The sequence below is a fragment of the Ricinus communis genome, chromosome 2 (genome assembly GCF_019578655.1).
Source record: "Ricinus communis isolate WT05 ecotype wild-type chromosome 2, ASM1957865v1, whole genome shotgun sequence".
NCBI lineage: Eukaryota > Viridiplantae > Streptophyta > Magnoliopsida > Malpighiales > Euphorbiaceae > Ricinus > Ricinus communis.
This window is the reverse complement of record NC_063257.1, coordinates 15,833,020-15,850,014: the sequence shown is the minus strand read 5'-3', so window position 1 is coordinate 15,850,014 and position 16,995 is coordinate 15,833,020. Positions and strand designations below refer to the sequence as shown.

Genomic DNA, 16,995 nt, shown 5'->3' with positions numbered 1-16,995 from the left:
GAATCTCTTCCTATCGGATTACTACAGATTAGCATTAAGTATGATTTAAAACTATTAAGAGTTATTAGTTCTTAATCCGGCGAGTAAATCAACCTTATCTCTAAGTGTTAACTACCAGTTCTTACTATTCAATGTCCAGTTGTAACAAACATTTCTCAATGTCAAGAAACAACAGAATAAACAATTAATCCAACGTCTCAAATTAACTGAATCAAACTTTTATTACTGAATAGCAAGAAGATTGCAAGAATGACTATTATAAAAACTAACAATTAAGCATAATCCATCAACAAAGGTGAACCCTAATGGATTCAAAAGATCTAGCTACTCATGTTCATGGTTAAAGCAATTAGGGAAGAAAATAAGGAAAAACAAATTAAAGGCATGTACACCCTTCTCTTTCAAGCTGAATGAGAAACCCTAAAATTGCAAAATTTGAAATCTCAAACCCTAGTTGCCTCTTGAATGCTCCCAAAGTTTGTCTTGATCTTCAATTCGATGTTGGAATAAGTGAAATCCCCCCTTCAATTGATGAATTTTTATCTCTCACGGTCTACAATTGAGGTATAGGAAATAATTGATTAAGTGTGTGTCTTGGAATTGAGTCCAAAAATCGTCCCCCTCCAAAAGAACTCAAAATTGCCTATATAGTTGATTCAGCATGGCCGGAGTCCAGGCTGTGATGATTCAAAGACTACCAGTGGAGTCTAGGCGATCTTGAATCTGGAATCTGTTGCCGACTCCTTCCAAGCCGTGCCCAAGTCTTGAGCCACCACAGGCCATACTGGAGGCCGTGGTGGCTACTAAGTCGTACGAAATGGCACAATTGGGGATAGCCTCTTGGTAATTCAGCACGGCCGGAGTCCAGGCCGTGCTCAACCCTCGGGGTGCTAGTTCTCACCCAATTTGATGGATTTTGGTCCGTAATCACACGTATTTCCCTCGATTATTGATTTTGTCCTTCAAAAATGACCTGAAACGAGAAAGGAAACAAAAGACAGGTGATTCTAGCATAAAACGGGATAATCATGCATAAAAATGTAAACAATCGGGCATGAAAACATGTGTAGTATGATGCTTATCAAATTACCCCACACTTAAACTTTTGCTTGTCCTCAAGCAATCAACAACTCACTCCTCAAACAGATACCAAATAACTCAATCCAATGCATTGCAGGAGGTTAGCTCAAAACAAATTTCAAAACTCCATAATGATTTTTTCCAAAATCCCTAAATCACTAAATCTTTAAGAGAGAGAACAAACTTAATAAAGTTGCTAAAGTTAAAATGATAAACCATCTAAATTGAGAAATTGAGAACCATGCCTCACAAGATGTCACTCAAAACACACAAGTGTATATAGGTGAAAGAAGATTGCCAAGCTCGCAACGCAAAAAATACAGAAAAAGTGCTTACCATAGGCTTCCTTATAGATCCAATCTCCACTACTACGAAATAATCAATAATCATGATCAAAGGGTCTTGAGCCAGGTTGTAATGGGGTTAAGGTAGGGTACGTATAAATATGGAAAGTAGGCTACAAGTTGCTAGAAGTTAAGCAAGTAATGCAAGAAAGTAACGAAGGATCAAGTGTTGTACCAAAATGAACACTAAGTTGCTCTAAAAATAAGATGATGCTCAAAATGAACTAAATTAATACTCTTTTTTTTTATTGAATATATATATACTATGTATATATATTACAACAGCTTATGTAGGGGTTGTTGGTTATTGACACATACAATAAGACTGAATATCAAAATTTTTTTTTTTTTTAATTGAAGGGAGCATCTATGAAAAATCTAGCAACTTAGTGAAATATATGATTACAGATTGATCCAAAATAAAATGCAGTATAAACTTACATAATTTCCAGCAACAATGGTAGAAAGAATGGTCAAATGAATAGAAGTGATAAAATGAGTGTCACCGTTATTATTATCACGAAAGGAAAGGCTAAGGCTCAAAATTGGTTCACTAAGGGAAAAACAGGGTTAGGCTTTTTGGCCAAATTGTGTAAATCCTAAGTGCCCAAATCATCTCACGATTATTGACAATTCATGTAATCTCAAAAGATATCGTAAAGCAAGTTCTAGAAACAGAGATTCTGTACAATGCTCACTAATGAAAGAAAAGGGAGCATAATAGTGATGAACCAATTGGCTCAAAATCTCACCATTTGAGTGGGTTAAAATTGCATGAATTCTCAAACCAAAGTTTAAACAATCAATCACAATAATAAGCAACAATATTAACAGTGTTCTATATCTAAGATAAAGTAAAATGGAAGAATTTAAGGAAAAATACCGCTTTAATTGGCCGGATTGTAATTAAGAGATTCGTTCATTGCCTTCTTCCAACAAGGTTCGATAAAAGCTATAAGGGAATCCATTCAAAGGAGAAAATTATTAACTACTCGATTAAAACAAAACTCAAGATAAGGACAGTAATAATGAATGGACTCAATCAATAAGGGATATTAAAACAAGATAAAAATAGCAAAGATAAAATTGGTACCGCATCTACTGCATCTACCCCACACTTCAGAAAAACACTGCCCTCGCAGAACAAGGTAGGCACTCCAAAATAAAAGGAATAAAATACGTAAAATGAAGCTAATTATGGGAGTCCATAAAAGAAATTAGAAAACTAAGAGAAAAACAAGACGACAAAAGAGATAAAAACTAGAAAGTCTACTAGATACCGCCTTGATGTGTACTTTAACACTTCAAAATATGTTAGTCCTCAAAATTACGTGACGAGCATCAAGTAGGCTAACTCCTGCAAAATTCAAGAATAAACACATTCCAAGCAACATCTAGTAAAAGGTTCAATAAGATAGCATCTCCTCAAAATCAAACTTACTAAAAACAGAATCAAATATCTAACCGCAAATGACTACATAAAATAAAATAAAAATGTCCAAAAATTCGGAAAGCAAAATAGATTCGGAATGCCTCCCGAAGGCGCTTCTTTTTGTTCGAGTCATCTAGCTGGACTCTAGATCAGCATTCCTGCATCGCGGGCAAATTAAGAAGGTAGGCTCAATGTAAGTTGGGGCTCGAGGCATAAAAGCGCAATGAAAAGGTCCGATGTGTGCAGTAGATGACCAAGGAGGTGCTCTCTAGACCGATTTAGGATGTCCATTCATCCACTCCGAATTCCGGCTAAGTGACTTGTCAAAAACAAACTTGCAACTACCCTTCTCGGGTCTATCACAGCACAAAGTCTCATATTGATACAAGTTATTTTTTCCAGATGAATAACACATACTAGTAGGGGAAGAAACATGTATAGCATCATCCATTTGTACATCTTGTGGTTGTGTATTACATGCAAGATCAATTCCATCAATACAACAAATGGCATGAACATGGTCGGTGGAAGAACTATCAAATGAGGGTAAACTAAAAGTGACATAGTCATCCCCTACATTAAGTTCTAACTTCCCCTCAAATACATCTATTTTAGCTCTAGCTGTGGCAAGGAAAGGTCTCCCCAAAATTAATGGTACACCATGCTCATTGTCCATATCCAAAACCACACAGTCCATAGAAAATATGAACTTATCTACCTTAACTAGCACATTTTCCACAATTCCCCTAGGAAGCTTAATGTAATCCGTCACTAATTGAATGCACATCCTAGTGGATTTTGCCTCCCCCAAACCTAGCTTATTGAACAAACTAGTGGGCATGACATTTATGCTAGCCCCCAAATCAGCTAATGCATCATCCACACATAAATTACCTAAAGTGCAGGGAATAGTGAAACTCCCTGGATCGTGACGTTTCTCCGGCAACTTGCTCAAACACCGAGCACTCCTCATTGTCGAACATAGGCGACCTCCTCCAACTTCCTTTTCCGCTAAGTATGTCCTTTAAGAACTTACCATACTTGACTCGCCCAATGCATCAATAAAAGGCAAGTTAATATGGGTTGTCTAAAAATATCTAAAAACTTACTAAACCGCTCTTTCGCCTCTGCTTGTTTAGCTCTAGCAGGGATAAGGAATCTTAGGTTGATATTCCCCGACCGGAATTGATTTCACCTTTTGTCCCTCAGGTTCCCTAACCTTACCGCTTGCCTTAACCCGCACATCAATAGTGGGCGTCATCAAAATAGGCTTAGAAGGAGCTGAAACTAACTTACCTCGAACGCAAAGTGATGGCGTTCACGTGCTCCCTGTGGTTAGACTCTGGTGCTCTGAGCGCCTCCTTCGCCTTCGGACAACATCTTAGAGATTTGGCCAATCTGGGTCTCCAAGTTCGAATTGAGGCCTGCCGGTTCCTAAGTGCACTATCGATTACGGAACCTCATCTCCGTAGACGTCATAAACTTCATCACAAGCTCCTCTAAATTTGACTTCTTTTCCGGTAGAGGAGGAGCTTAGCAGCCCACCAATGCTGCCGCCGATGAAGTCTCCGAAACCAGTGGACCCCGAGCGTTATTGTTCCTCCAATCAAGTTGGGATGATTGCGCCACCCGTGGTTGTATGTATTGTCAAGGATTGTTCTGCCGCCTTGGGGCATTCCCCATATAATCAACTGTTCAACATCGGAAGACATAGCGAATTAGATGGAAAACTAGTAGAAGATGAAGCAACATACCTCCCGCAGAGCACAGACCGTAATACGGGCCACCTTAAAACTCGCAGCCAACGTCACCGCATGAGCCAAGCATCCTGAGTTGGTCGATCTTCTTGGCTAGAAGCTCCACTTGAGCTCGCCAAGGCTGCTGTGAGTCCACTTGGCTGACCACCCTCGCCTTCCCGGCTCGGCTCCCTAGAGGATTGCCAACGATAGTTGTTCATGGCCATTTCCTCTATCGTTCGAGCCCCGCCGCTTCGTCTTCTTGCTTAGCGCCCCACCGCTGCGCAAAGATCCACCATCCGCCTCATTGCAAGGTTCAACCCGGCCAGAAGGTCCGAACTGCATCTACACCGGCAATCCGTGATGTGGGCAACATCTCAAAAGATCCTTAAACCTCTCCCATGCATCGTACATGCTTTCATCATCAAACTGCACAAAAGAAGATATGTCATTTCTAAGTTTAGCAGTTTTAGCGGGAGGAAAATACTTATATAAAAATTTTTCAGCCAACGCCCTCCAGGTAGTAATTGTTTGTTGTGGAAGAGATTGCAGCCATCTCTTTGTTGTGTCCCTCAAGGAAAATGGAAACAATCTCAGCCGAATGGCATCATCAGGTGTTCCATTTATCTTGAGTGTGTCACAAATCTCCAAAAAGTTAGAGATATGTGCATTAGGATCCTCGCTGGGCAATCCTCCAAATTGCACGCTTTGCTGGATCATCTGGATAACATTGGCCTTTATATCAAAATTATTGGTCACATAAAGAATTGACTATACTGCTGGCCCCATCTAAAGATGGTCGAGCAAACTCGTACATCATCCTCTGATCGTCATTGGCCTGGGGGTCATGGTTTTCCATCATGTCTAGCCTATCCACAGGTACCTCAACCTCAATCTCCTCCTCTTCTAATTGCAACCTCTTCCTTAAGAGTCTGAGGGATCGTTCTGGATCAGATAAAAGCTCTATAAGATTCGAGTTTGAGCTACTGGTCATAAACTACCTGAAACTGAAAGTCCACACAACCACCAATCAACAAAAATAATATAATAATAAATAATAAATAATAAATAATAAAAAAAATAAAAAAAATAAAAAATAAATTAAGAATAAATGAATAAACAAATAATGACTAAATTAACACAAAAAAATAATTCACTCTAGTTCACTCATCAGAAGCCAAAAGCTTGATGGGCTCTTTATGCAACCTACACCTAAGGCAGTGAACCTACCGATGCAGCCTAGCACTAGTGAGTATCAAGGTCGTATCCCTGGAGATCGGGTGAACCTAGAGTTACTATCACATATGTTATCTAGTCCGAAATAAGGTGTGGAAGTTCTAACGTACCAGCTAATGATTATGAGTGCAAATAAGTAAATAAAGAACAACGGACAATCAAAAGACAATTACAAAGAGAGAAACAAACCCAAAAGGGAGCCTAAGTGATGGAATTCTAAAGATGGATTTTATGGATTGCCGATCTTGCTTACCCGTGCCTAAATCCCCGAATCGAATCCCGATTCCTCTCTCGAGCTTACTGAATCCTAAACTGCACTAACCTAATGGAATCTCTTCCTATCTGACACAGATTAGCATTAAGTATGATTTAAAACTATTAAGAGTTATTAGTTCTTAATCCGTACGAGTAAATCAACCTTATCTCTAAGTGTTAACTACCGCCTTACTATTCAATGTCCAGTTGTAACAAGCATTTCTCAATGTCAAGAAACAACCGAATAAACAATTAATCCAACGTCTCAAATTAACCGAATCAAACTTTTATTACCGAATAGCAAGAAGATTGCAAGAATGACAATTATAAAAACTAACAATTAAGCATAATCCATCAACAAAGGTGAACCCTAATGGATTCAAAAGATCTAGCTACTCATGTTCATGGTTAAAGCAATTAGGGAAGAAAATAAGGAAAAACAAATTAAAGGCATGTACACCCTTCTCTTTCAAGCTGAATGAGAAACCCTAAAATTGCAAAATTCGAAATCTCAAACCCTAGTTGCCTCTTGAATGCTCCCAAAGTTTGTCTTGATCTTCAATTCGATGTTGGAACAAGTGAAATCCCCCTTTCAATTGATGAATTTTTATCTCTCAAGGTCTACAATTGAGGTATAGGAAATAATTGATTAAGTGTGTGTCTTGGAATTGAGTCCAAAAATCGTCCCCCTCCAAAAGAACTCAAAATTGCCTATATAGTTGATTCAAGATGGCCGAGTCCGTGTCAGGATAATTCAGACGGCCGGAGTCCAGCAAGGTCAACTGTGGAGTTCACAGGCCGACTCTTCCAAGCCGTGCCTGCTAAGCCACCACAGCCGTGGCCGGAGGCCGTGGTGGCTACCAAGTCGTCAAATGGCACAATTGGGGATAGCCTTTTAGTAATTCAGCACGGCCGAGTCCAGCCGCATGAACCCTGGTGCTAGTTCTCACCCAATTTGATGGATTTTGGTCCGTAATCACACGTATTTCCCTCGATTATTGATGCCCTTCAAAATGACTCCGAAACGAGAAAGGAAACAAAAGACAGGTGATTCTAGCATAAAACGGGATAATCATGCATAAAAATGTAAACAATCGGGCATGAAAACATGTGTAGTATGATGCTTATCAGTCCCTCGTAATGCCTAATGTAGTGAATCATTAGTATTCGAATAAGAATCAAGTTAACATAAATTATACCGAAAATTAAACAGCATAACGGCTATAATTTGACTAACATAAAACTTTAGACTTAAAACTAAAACTAAAGCCTCAATCTCCTGCAGAAAACTAATTCACAATTACATTCCAGCCCACTTTATTGCGCACCAGATAAAGAAAATTATGCTATTAATTTTTCATAATAAAATGTCATGAATAAACTTTATTGCTGCCAACCCTACACTTAACATTTCATTATTCAAAATCACATAAAAATAGCAACTAGTCTTAACTAAATCTAATCTAAGTCAAACTTAAGCAGTATAACAAAACAAACTACTAAAGCATATCAAATTGTCCTAAATAATAAAAACTGCATAAAAGAAAAATCAAATTTAATCAAATAAAAGCAAAAGGCGAAGAGACTTACTTGAAATTGCCGTGACAGGTAAGAAAAATCAAAGATAAAGAAGAAACAACACCTTAGAGCTTAGAGAGGGAAAGGTATGAAATTTATTGAAAAGGCCAGCTTATATAGTCACGGGGGTCAGCACGGGTGAGGGCAAGGCCGTGCTGACCACTCGGTCTGTGCTGAACCCTGAAGCCACATCCTTGTGCCAATCCATCACGGGCGAGGGCATGGCCGCACTGACCAGCACGGCCTGGTGTTGCTACCTGTGGTGCCTTCGGAAGCCGTGGTGGATGGCTGGTTTTGCTTTGCGCTTTACATGCATCTCCATCACTGACTGGGGCACGGGTGTGGTGACCGGCACGGCCTGGTGTTGCAGCCTGTGGTGGCCTCGAAAGCTGTGGTGGATGGCTATTTTCCCAAACTCTTTATGTGCATACTCATCACGAGTATGACTCTAGCACGACCTGGTGTTGTAGCCCGTGATGCCTATGGAAACTGTGGTGGACGGGTGAAGTTCGAGCTTTCCTTCATCATCTCGAGTCGCCAAGCTCCCTACCTACATTTAACACATATACACACACATTTAGGCTGTAAATCAAGTAAAATATATCAAACAGGGAAATCCGTCTTCACAAATTACCAAAAATCTGACTTAAGTTACTCAAACCCTAGATTCATACAACTATGTTTAGTATATAAAGTAAGTGTTCTAAAGATCATCAAGCATGCAAACGATTGATAACATAAAAGTAAACCGAAAAACATAAAAGTAAAATGGGAATGTCTCCCAAGGGCGCTTCTTTTTGGTTCTTGAGTCATTTAGCTAGACTCGACATGGATTATCCTTGCAGATACAGAATCATGTTAACCCGCTGCTCAATCTCTAACGAGTTTCTGTGATACACCTTGAGCCTATGTCCATTGACCTTGAAATCACCCTTCTTGGGATGATGAAGCTCGACTGTGCCGTATGGGAAAACTTGGTTAACCACAAATGGCCCCGACCATCGACTCCTGAGCTTCCTTAGAAACAAACGAAGACGTGAGTTATATAGCAATACTTTATCTCCAATCTGAAACTCCTTGGGACCTTTGAGCCTCTGATCATGCCACTTCTTTGTCTTAGCCTTGTAAATTGAAGAGTTTTCATACGCCTGTTGACGCCACTCCTCCAATTCACTAAATTGCCACTGTCTTTCCTTACTTGCAGAATCAACATCAAAATTGCAACTTTTAAGGGCCCAAAGAGCCCTATGTTCTAATTTGACAAGTAAATGACAAGACTTCCCACACACAAGCCTATAGGGCGTAAAACCTATGGAGGTCCTATATGCAGTTCTAAATGCCCATAATGCATCATCCAGTTTCGAAGCCTAATCCTTCCTAGTTACACCCACAGTTCTCTCTAAGATGCGTTTTAAACCCCTATTAGTAACCTCAACTTGCCCACTGGTCTGTGGGTGATAGGGAGTAGAGAACCGATGCGTTACTAATGTGCGTAAAATACAAAAATCTAAATAGGGTTTTTAAGATTGATTTTATGGACATTTGGATGTGAATTGGTCCCAACACTCACCCTATATGTTTGTTTGTGTGCATTAGGTCCAAAAGAAGTCAAAGGATGATAAAGGGAAGAATTGGAGCATAATTGGATGCTGAAGCTGCCGAAACAAGCTAAGTACGAGCATGAGGAAGCTGAACATGGCCGTGTTGATTTCAACACTGGCCGTGTTCCCAACACGGCCGTGTTGGGTACATCAAACATCAAAGAAAAGGAAGTTCTTAGGGAGCACGACCATAGAGAGTAACACAGGCATAAACACCAGACCGTGTTGGGAACACGGTCATCAACACGGCCGAGTTAGCGGTGACAGGGGGAATTAATTAAGAGAAAGAAGAGAGAAAAGAAAGAGGGAAAGCGAGGGAGAACGTCCCAAACCCTAATATTTCTCTCTCTAAGGGTTTTTTAAGCTGGAACCAAGGGAAAAGGAGACTTGGATCAAAGTTTCAATTGGATTCCCTTCAAAGATTGAAGATTGGGCTAGGTTCGTTGATTGGTTTTCAAATCGAGCAAGAGGAACAAGAATCGATTCAATTTGAGTAAGAGGAATTGGGGATGTTTACTCTCATCCAAGGGTGTAATCGGGTTTCTCTACCTTTACTCATTGTTGTAATTGAATTCTTGTGGATTTTGATAATGAACATGATTAGCTAGATTGATTAAATCCATTGGGATTTCTTTACTATATTGGCTTGATATTATATTGTTGGATTGTTTGGGTTAGTTTTGTATTCTTCTTGTTCATGAGACGTTGTGAATTGTGTGTTTAGATTGCTTTGTGTGATTGAGAAGTCCATTTGGCAATTGGAATTTTGAATAGTAAGAACTGGTTAATAATCGCTTAGAGATAAGGATAATTAACTAGCCAGATTAAGAATTAACAAAGCTTAATAGAGGCAGATTAAAGCTTAATGCTGATTTAAGACTCAATCGTTAGGAAGAGATTCCAACTTTAGGTTATTAGATTTAGGAATTCAGTTATCTCGAGAGAGAAACCGAATCCAGTTAAGAATTCATCCACGGGTAGCATAATTAGACTCACCAATCCTTTATCTTTTGTTTGATTGCCAACTAGTTTAGGTTCCCTTTGGGTTTGCTTTCTTGTCTTGGTTATTTTATTTATCAATTACTCCTATATCTCCCTTAGAACTTAGCTTGTAGCTATTAGTTAGTTTAGAAATTATTTATCATTCATTTTAGGTTAATATAACAAAGAACAAAGGAGTAAATCTGGGCTTTCACTTTCCCAAGGAATACGACCTTGATACTCGCCATTAGTGCTAGACTGCATCGATAGGTACACTGCCTTAGATTGTAGCTAATGCAAGTAGCACACATCAGTTACACTATAGCACTTGAGTGCCTTCTCCAATTGAGCGTTGCAGAAATGTGTTCCCCTATCACTAATTAGCACTCTAGGCGTGCCGAACCTAGCAAATAAACTCTTAAGAAACCTGTAAACAACTCTGGCATCATCAGTAGGTAAGGCCTGTGCCTCAGGCCATTTGGAGAAATACTCAATAGCCACGAGGATATACTTATTGCCATTTGAAGAAGGGAAGCGTCCTACGAAGTTAATACCCCAAACATTGAATATCTCAACAGTTTGTATACTAGTTTGGGGATTTTCATCACGGGTAAAGATATTACCTGAGCATTGACAAGCGTCGCAAACCTGAACAAATGTCCTAGCATCCTGGAAGAAAGTTGGCCAATAAAAGCTTGCATCCAATACCTTCCTAGCAGTATGGTTTGCCACTTGATGGCCTCCTACTGGTCCTTCATGATAGTGCCTTAAAATCTGGAGACTCTCTTCACCATAAACACATCGGCGAATGACCTGGTCTGCATACACTCGATGTAGGAAGGGATCTTCCCAAATGTAGTATTTCAAATCAGCAAAGAATTTCTTCTTTTGCTGATAAGTCATACCCTTTGCTAAGACCCTAGCCACAAGGTAGTTAGCATAATCAAAAAACCAAGGAGAATCGGAGTATACCTTCAATGAATACAAGTGCTCCTTTGAAAATCGATCATCTATCGTGCTCTCATCAAGTGCTTCCAAGCTCGGATTCTCCAGTCTGGATAGGTGATCCGCTACCAAATTTTCTGCGCCCTTCTTATCTCTGATCTCAATGTCGAACTCCTGCAATAATAAAATCCATCTGATCAATCTTGACTTATCACCATGCTTATTAAACAAATACCTCAAAGCTGAATGGTTAATGAAGATTTGATAAGACGAGGTATGATATGAATTTGTCGAAGGCATAAACAACAACCAACAACTCCTTCTTTGTAGTAGTATAATGTACCTAGGCTTCTGTTAAAGTCTTGCTAGCATAGTAAATGGGTTGAAACTTCTTATCAAACCTTTGTCCAAGCACAGCTCCAACTGCACAGTCACTAGCATTGCACATTAGTTCAAAGGGCAGCCCCCAATAAGGCGAAGCCATGATAGGGGCTGTGGTTAAAAGTTTCTTTAATAACTCAAAAGAAGATCAACATGCATCATCAAAAATGAAAGGTGCATCCTTAACTAGTAATTGAGTAAGAGGCCTAGCAATTTTAGAGAAATTTCTAATAAATCTTCTGTAGAACCCAGCATGGTTTAGGAAACTCCTAACAGCCCTAACTAGGGGATGGTAGCTTAGATATTATTTCTATTTTAGCTCTATCAACTTCCATCGCTGCATTGAAATCTTATGCCTTAGAACAATTCCCTCTCTCACCATAAAATGACACTTTTCCCAATTTAGCACCAAGTTAGCCTCAATACACCTAGCTAACATGCGTTCTAAATTTGCCAAACAGTGAGAAAATGAATTACCAAAAACAGAGAAGTCATCCATAAATACCTCCATCAACTCCTCAACCATATTATCAAAAATGGCCATCATACACCACTGAAATGTAGCAGGTGCATTGCATAGACCAAAAGGCATCCGCCTATAAGCAAAGGTCCTATAGGGGCAGGTGAAAGTCATCTTGTCTTGGTCTTCAGGTGCAATTGGGATCTAAAAATATCCTGAAAAACCATCAAGGAAACAGTAAAACATATGTCTTGCTAATCTTTCTAACATCTAATCAATGAAAGAAAGAGGGAAGTGATCCTTCCGAGTTGCATCATTAAGCCTCATGTAATCAATGCAAACTCGGAATCCCGTAATCGTCCATGTAGGTATCAGCTCATCCTGCTCATTGCGAATTACTGTCATGCCTCCTTTCTTCGGCACAACCTGCACAAGGCTCACCCAAGAACTGTTAGAAATAGGATAAATCAATCCTGCATTAAGGAGCTTAATTACCTCTTTTTTCACTACTTCCTTCATGTTCAGGTTAAGCCGCCTCTGTGGCTGAACTACTGGTCTATAACTATCCTCCATAAGAATCTTATGAGAACAGAAACTAGGGTTGATCCCAGGAATATCAGCAATCTTGTAGGCAAAGGCCTTCTTATTCCTCTTGAGTGAATCTAGAGTTTTTGCTCGCTTTTTTGGTGTCAAATCTGCTGCAATAATCGCCGGCAACTTTTCTTCCTCATCCAAGAATCCATAGCTCAAGTGCTTAGGTAACTCCTTCAATTCTAAGGCTAGGAGGTCATCAAAAGAAGACTTTACTTTCTGCACTTCTGACCTGTCAAGAGAAAGAAAAGGGCCAGTAGAACAGCTAGGCTCAGTAGCCAACAAACTAGCAACCTGCTCCAACACTTGCTCGTTGGACAGCTCCTCCTCCTCTCCTTGCAAAGCTACCTGCAAAGGATCATCAAGCAATATTTCCTGTAAATGAGACTCAACCAAATCATCTAGAATATCAATAGAAAACACAGCATCATCATGGTCTAAAGAGTGTCTCATAGTAGTAGCTAGGTCGAAGGTAATGGTCTCATCATCTACCCTAAGCTGAAGCTTTCCATCACAAACATCTATAACAACCCTAGATGTTGCAAGAAAGGGTCTACCTAGGATTAAAGGCACAGTACTCTCACCTTCCATGTCCATAACTACGAAATCCATAGGAAAAATAAACTTGTCTACCTTAAGAAGCACATCTTCAATAATACCCCTAGGAATCTTAACAGTCCTATCAGCTAATTGAATGCTCATCCTAGTGGGCTTAGGTTCACTCAAACCTAACTTATCAAACAGACTAGTGGGCATTAAATTTATACTAGCTCCTAAATCAGCTAATGCACCACTAATAGGCAAATCGCCAGTAATGCAAGGAACAGTAAAACTCCCTAGATCTCTCCTTTTGAGTTGCAGCTTGTTCTGAAGAATAGCTGAACACTCCTCATTTAGAGTCACTAGTCCCAAATCCTCCAGCATCCTTTTGTTACTCAAAATTTCCTTTAAGAACTTAGCATACTTCGGCATCTGTGAAATAGCTTCAACAAAAGGTAGGTTAATACGCGGTTGTTTAAACAAGTCAAGAAACTTACCAAACTGCTTATCAACCTTTTCCTGCTTAAGTCGAGCAGGGTAGGGGACTGGTTGTTGGTACTCTCTCACAAGGTTCTTCTGTCTGTCTTCCACCTTCTCATCTTCCATTGCCTCAAGCTTTGGCTCCTTCCTAGATGGCTTATCCTGCAATAAAACATCATCATCATCAGCTAATGGTAGAGAGCTAGATAATTGCTTACCTGATCACAAGATGATAGCCTTGCAATGTGCCCTTAGGTTTGACTCTATTGTGCTGGGGAGCAATCATTGCTGCCTCTTAGACAGCATCTTAGAAATCTGCCCAATCTGACTCTCCAAATTTTGAATGGAAGCCTGCTGATTTCTAAGAGCATTATCTGTCTGCTGGAATCTCGTCTCAATCGATGTGACAAACTTCATTATCAGCTCCTCCAAGTTAGATTTCTTCTCGGTTGGTGGAGGAAGTCGGATAGTACACCGCTTAGCGCTTTGTGGTGGCCGATCTCTAAATGCTGGTGGACCTCGGGCGTTGTTTCGCACCAAATTTGGATGATTACGCCAGACGGGATTGTATTTGTTGTTGTATAGGTTGTTCTGCTGTCTAGGTGCATTACCCATGTAGTCTACCTATTCAATATCAGTAGAAACAATAGAAGATGAAGATTTAGTAGTTGAAGCAAACATACCTCCCGCATTATAGTTTGCACCGTAGTGCGGGCCACCCTAAAACTCGCAACTTATCTAGGCTGCATGAACTGGCATCTGAAGCTGGTCTAACTTCTTGGTCAAAAGCTCCACTTTAGCTGCCAAGGCTGTTGTGGAGTCCAAATGATTGACCACTCCCTGCCTCACTGATCGGCTCCTAGAAGACTTCCACTGATAATTGTTCATGGCCATCTCCTCTATTAAATTTTGAGCCAGCTCGGGTGTCTTACTGTTCAGCGCCCCTCCTGCTGCTACATCAACCATTTGTCTAGTAGCAAGGTTCAAACCACTGTAAAATGTCTGAACTGCATCTAGACTGGTAGACCGTAGTGTGGACAACATCTCAACAAGTCCTTGTACCTCTCCCAAGCATCATACATGCTCTCGTCTTCCATCTGCACAAAAGAAGAAATGTCATTCCTTAATTTAGCAGTCTTAGCTGGAGGAAAGTACTTGTAGAGAAATTTATCAGCTAATGATCTCCATGTCGTAATAGTGTTGGCTGGGAGCGACTGCAACCATCTTTTCGCTCGGTCCCTCAGAGAAAAAGGGAACAGCCTCAACCGAATGGCATCATCAGTTGTTCCATTTATCTTAAAGGTGTCGCAGATCTCTAAAAAGTTGGCTATGTGAGCATTTGGGTCCTCGCTCGGTAGTCCCCCAACTTGTACACTATCTTGCACCATATGTATCATGTTTGGCTTTATTTCAAAATTGTTGGCTGCCACAGGTGGTGGCAATATACTCGTCTGTGTCCCCTCAAGAGAAGGTCTAGCAAACTCGTACATAGTCCTGTCTTCATCCGCAGCCCGATTGTTGTCTCCCATCCCTGCTGGTCTATTCATAAGGGCTTCAAACTCTATCTGCGCCTCCTCTTCTTCTTGCATACACTTCCTCAATAAATGGAGGGATCGCTCTGGTTCAGCAAGAGGGTCTATAGTAGTAGGATTAGAGCTCCTGGCCATAAACTACCTGAAATGGAAAAACAACAACCAAAGAACACAAGAATAAATACAATAATAAAGAATAAATAAAAAATGAAAAGACAAAGAAAATAAAAATGGCTAGATTAACAAAAACACAAATTCACTCTAGTTCACAAAAAAATTCTCCGGCAACGGTGCCAAAAACTTGATAAGCTATTTGTGTAGTAAAATCTAAGGCAGTGAACCTATCGATGTAGACTAACACAAATGGTGAGTATCAAGGTCATATTCTCGAGAAAGGATGATCCTAGAACTACTGCAGCGTCTTATATTATCTAACCTTAACAAAATCGATCAAGTTATTGTGCTATGATTAAATGTAAACAACCGGTTAACTAAGTGTCAAATAATCTGAAAGGATTTAGGAAAATAATCGAAAGAAAAAGCAAACCCAAGGGGACCTAAGCTAGTTGGATTTTAGTGAAGATAGAGATTATATTGATTACCAATTGCAATTACCCGTGGATGAATTCTTAACTGAATTCGATCTCCCTCTCGAGATAACCGAATTCCTAAACCTAATAACCTAAAGTTGGAATCTCTTCCTAACGAATGATTATTAAGCTTTAACCCGCCTCTATTAAGCTTTGTTAATTCTTAATCCGGCTAATTACCCTTATCTCTAAGTGACCATAAACCAGTTCTTGCTATTCAAATTTCCAATTACTAAATGAATTTCTCAATTACTTAAAGCAATCTAAATACCACAACTCACAACGTCTCATGAATAATATGATTTCTCATTAATAATTGATGTAGATGATTCTATACATGTTTATTGACCGTTTATCAGTCGTTTATTCGTGTATTTGAGTCATATTTATTCCTGTTTGATTGCACTTTGGTATGTTTATGAGTTTTTCAGGTTTTCGAACTCTATGATTAGAAATTGATTGATTTTCGAGCAGAAATCAAGCTATTTTGATGACTTACGCATATTAGATGTTTGTCGGAGTCGATTCCTTGTTGGCACGCATTTCGAGGCTTTTGCACGGGCCATGCAACAGTCCGTTGCACAGCCTCCCTTGGACAATTTTGGAAATTTGGCATTTCGTGGATGTTGGTGCCCGTTGCCTGGGCCATGCATATCTGCACGGACCGTGGCACAGGCCATGGCACTTCTGCCTATAAGTAGGCTCATGCAAAACGAGACAGGGTTCCGCTTCTAATTTCTAGACTTCCCTATACGCGCGACCCCTCACTTCTACTCCTCTGTTCTTGACATTTTGGGAGACCAACGTCATTTCAAAGGATTGATTTGGGAGATTCAAGCAAAGATTGAAGGTTCTAGATGATTGATCGAGACATCCGAAATCCATACTCGAGGCTGGTTTCAGAGTTAGTGCTTGCGACATTTCCACTCTGATTCGAGAGAAGAGGGGTTACGTGTTCCATTTCATTTTCTGTTGTTTATTTCCTTTTGTATTTATTTCTTTCATTATGAGTAGCTAGGGCTGTCGAACCCATTGGGGTTCACCTTTGTTGATGGATTGTGCTTAGTTATTAGATTTTTATTTGCCATTCTTGTAATCTTCTTGCTGTTTAGTAATAAAGTTTGATTCAGTTAATTTGAGAAGTTGAATTAATTGTCTTTTAGGTTGTTTCTTGACATTGAGAAATGCTTGTTACAACTCGAATTTGAATAGTAAGAACTGGTAGTTAACACT

General features: G+C 39.8%; 2 non-coding genes across 2 annotated transcripts; both read left to right on the top strand.

Moving 5' to 3' along the window:
• The first annotated feature begins 4,947 nt into the window (after window positions 1–4,947).
• On the top strand, window positions 4,948–5,054 carry LOC112534974. Its single transcript, XR_003079181.2, has one exon. It is a non-coding gene; the product is annotated as a small nucleolar RNA R71 (small nucleolar RNA).
• Window positions 5,055–14,663: 9,609 nt separating this feature from the next.
• Window positions 14,664–14,770, top strand: LOC112534981. Its single transcript, XR_003079188.1, has one exon. It is a non-coding gene; the product is annotated as a small nucleolar RNA R71 (small nucleolar RNA).
• Window positions 14,771–16,995: the final 2,225 nt, after the last annotated feature.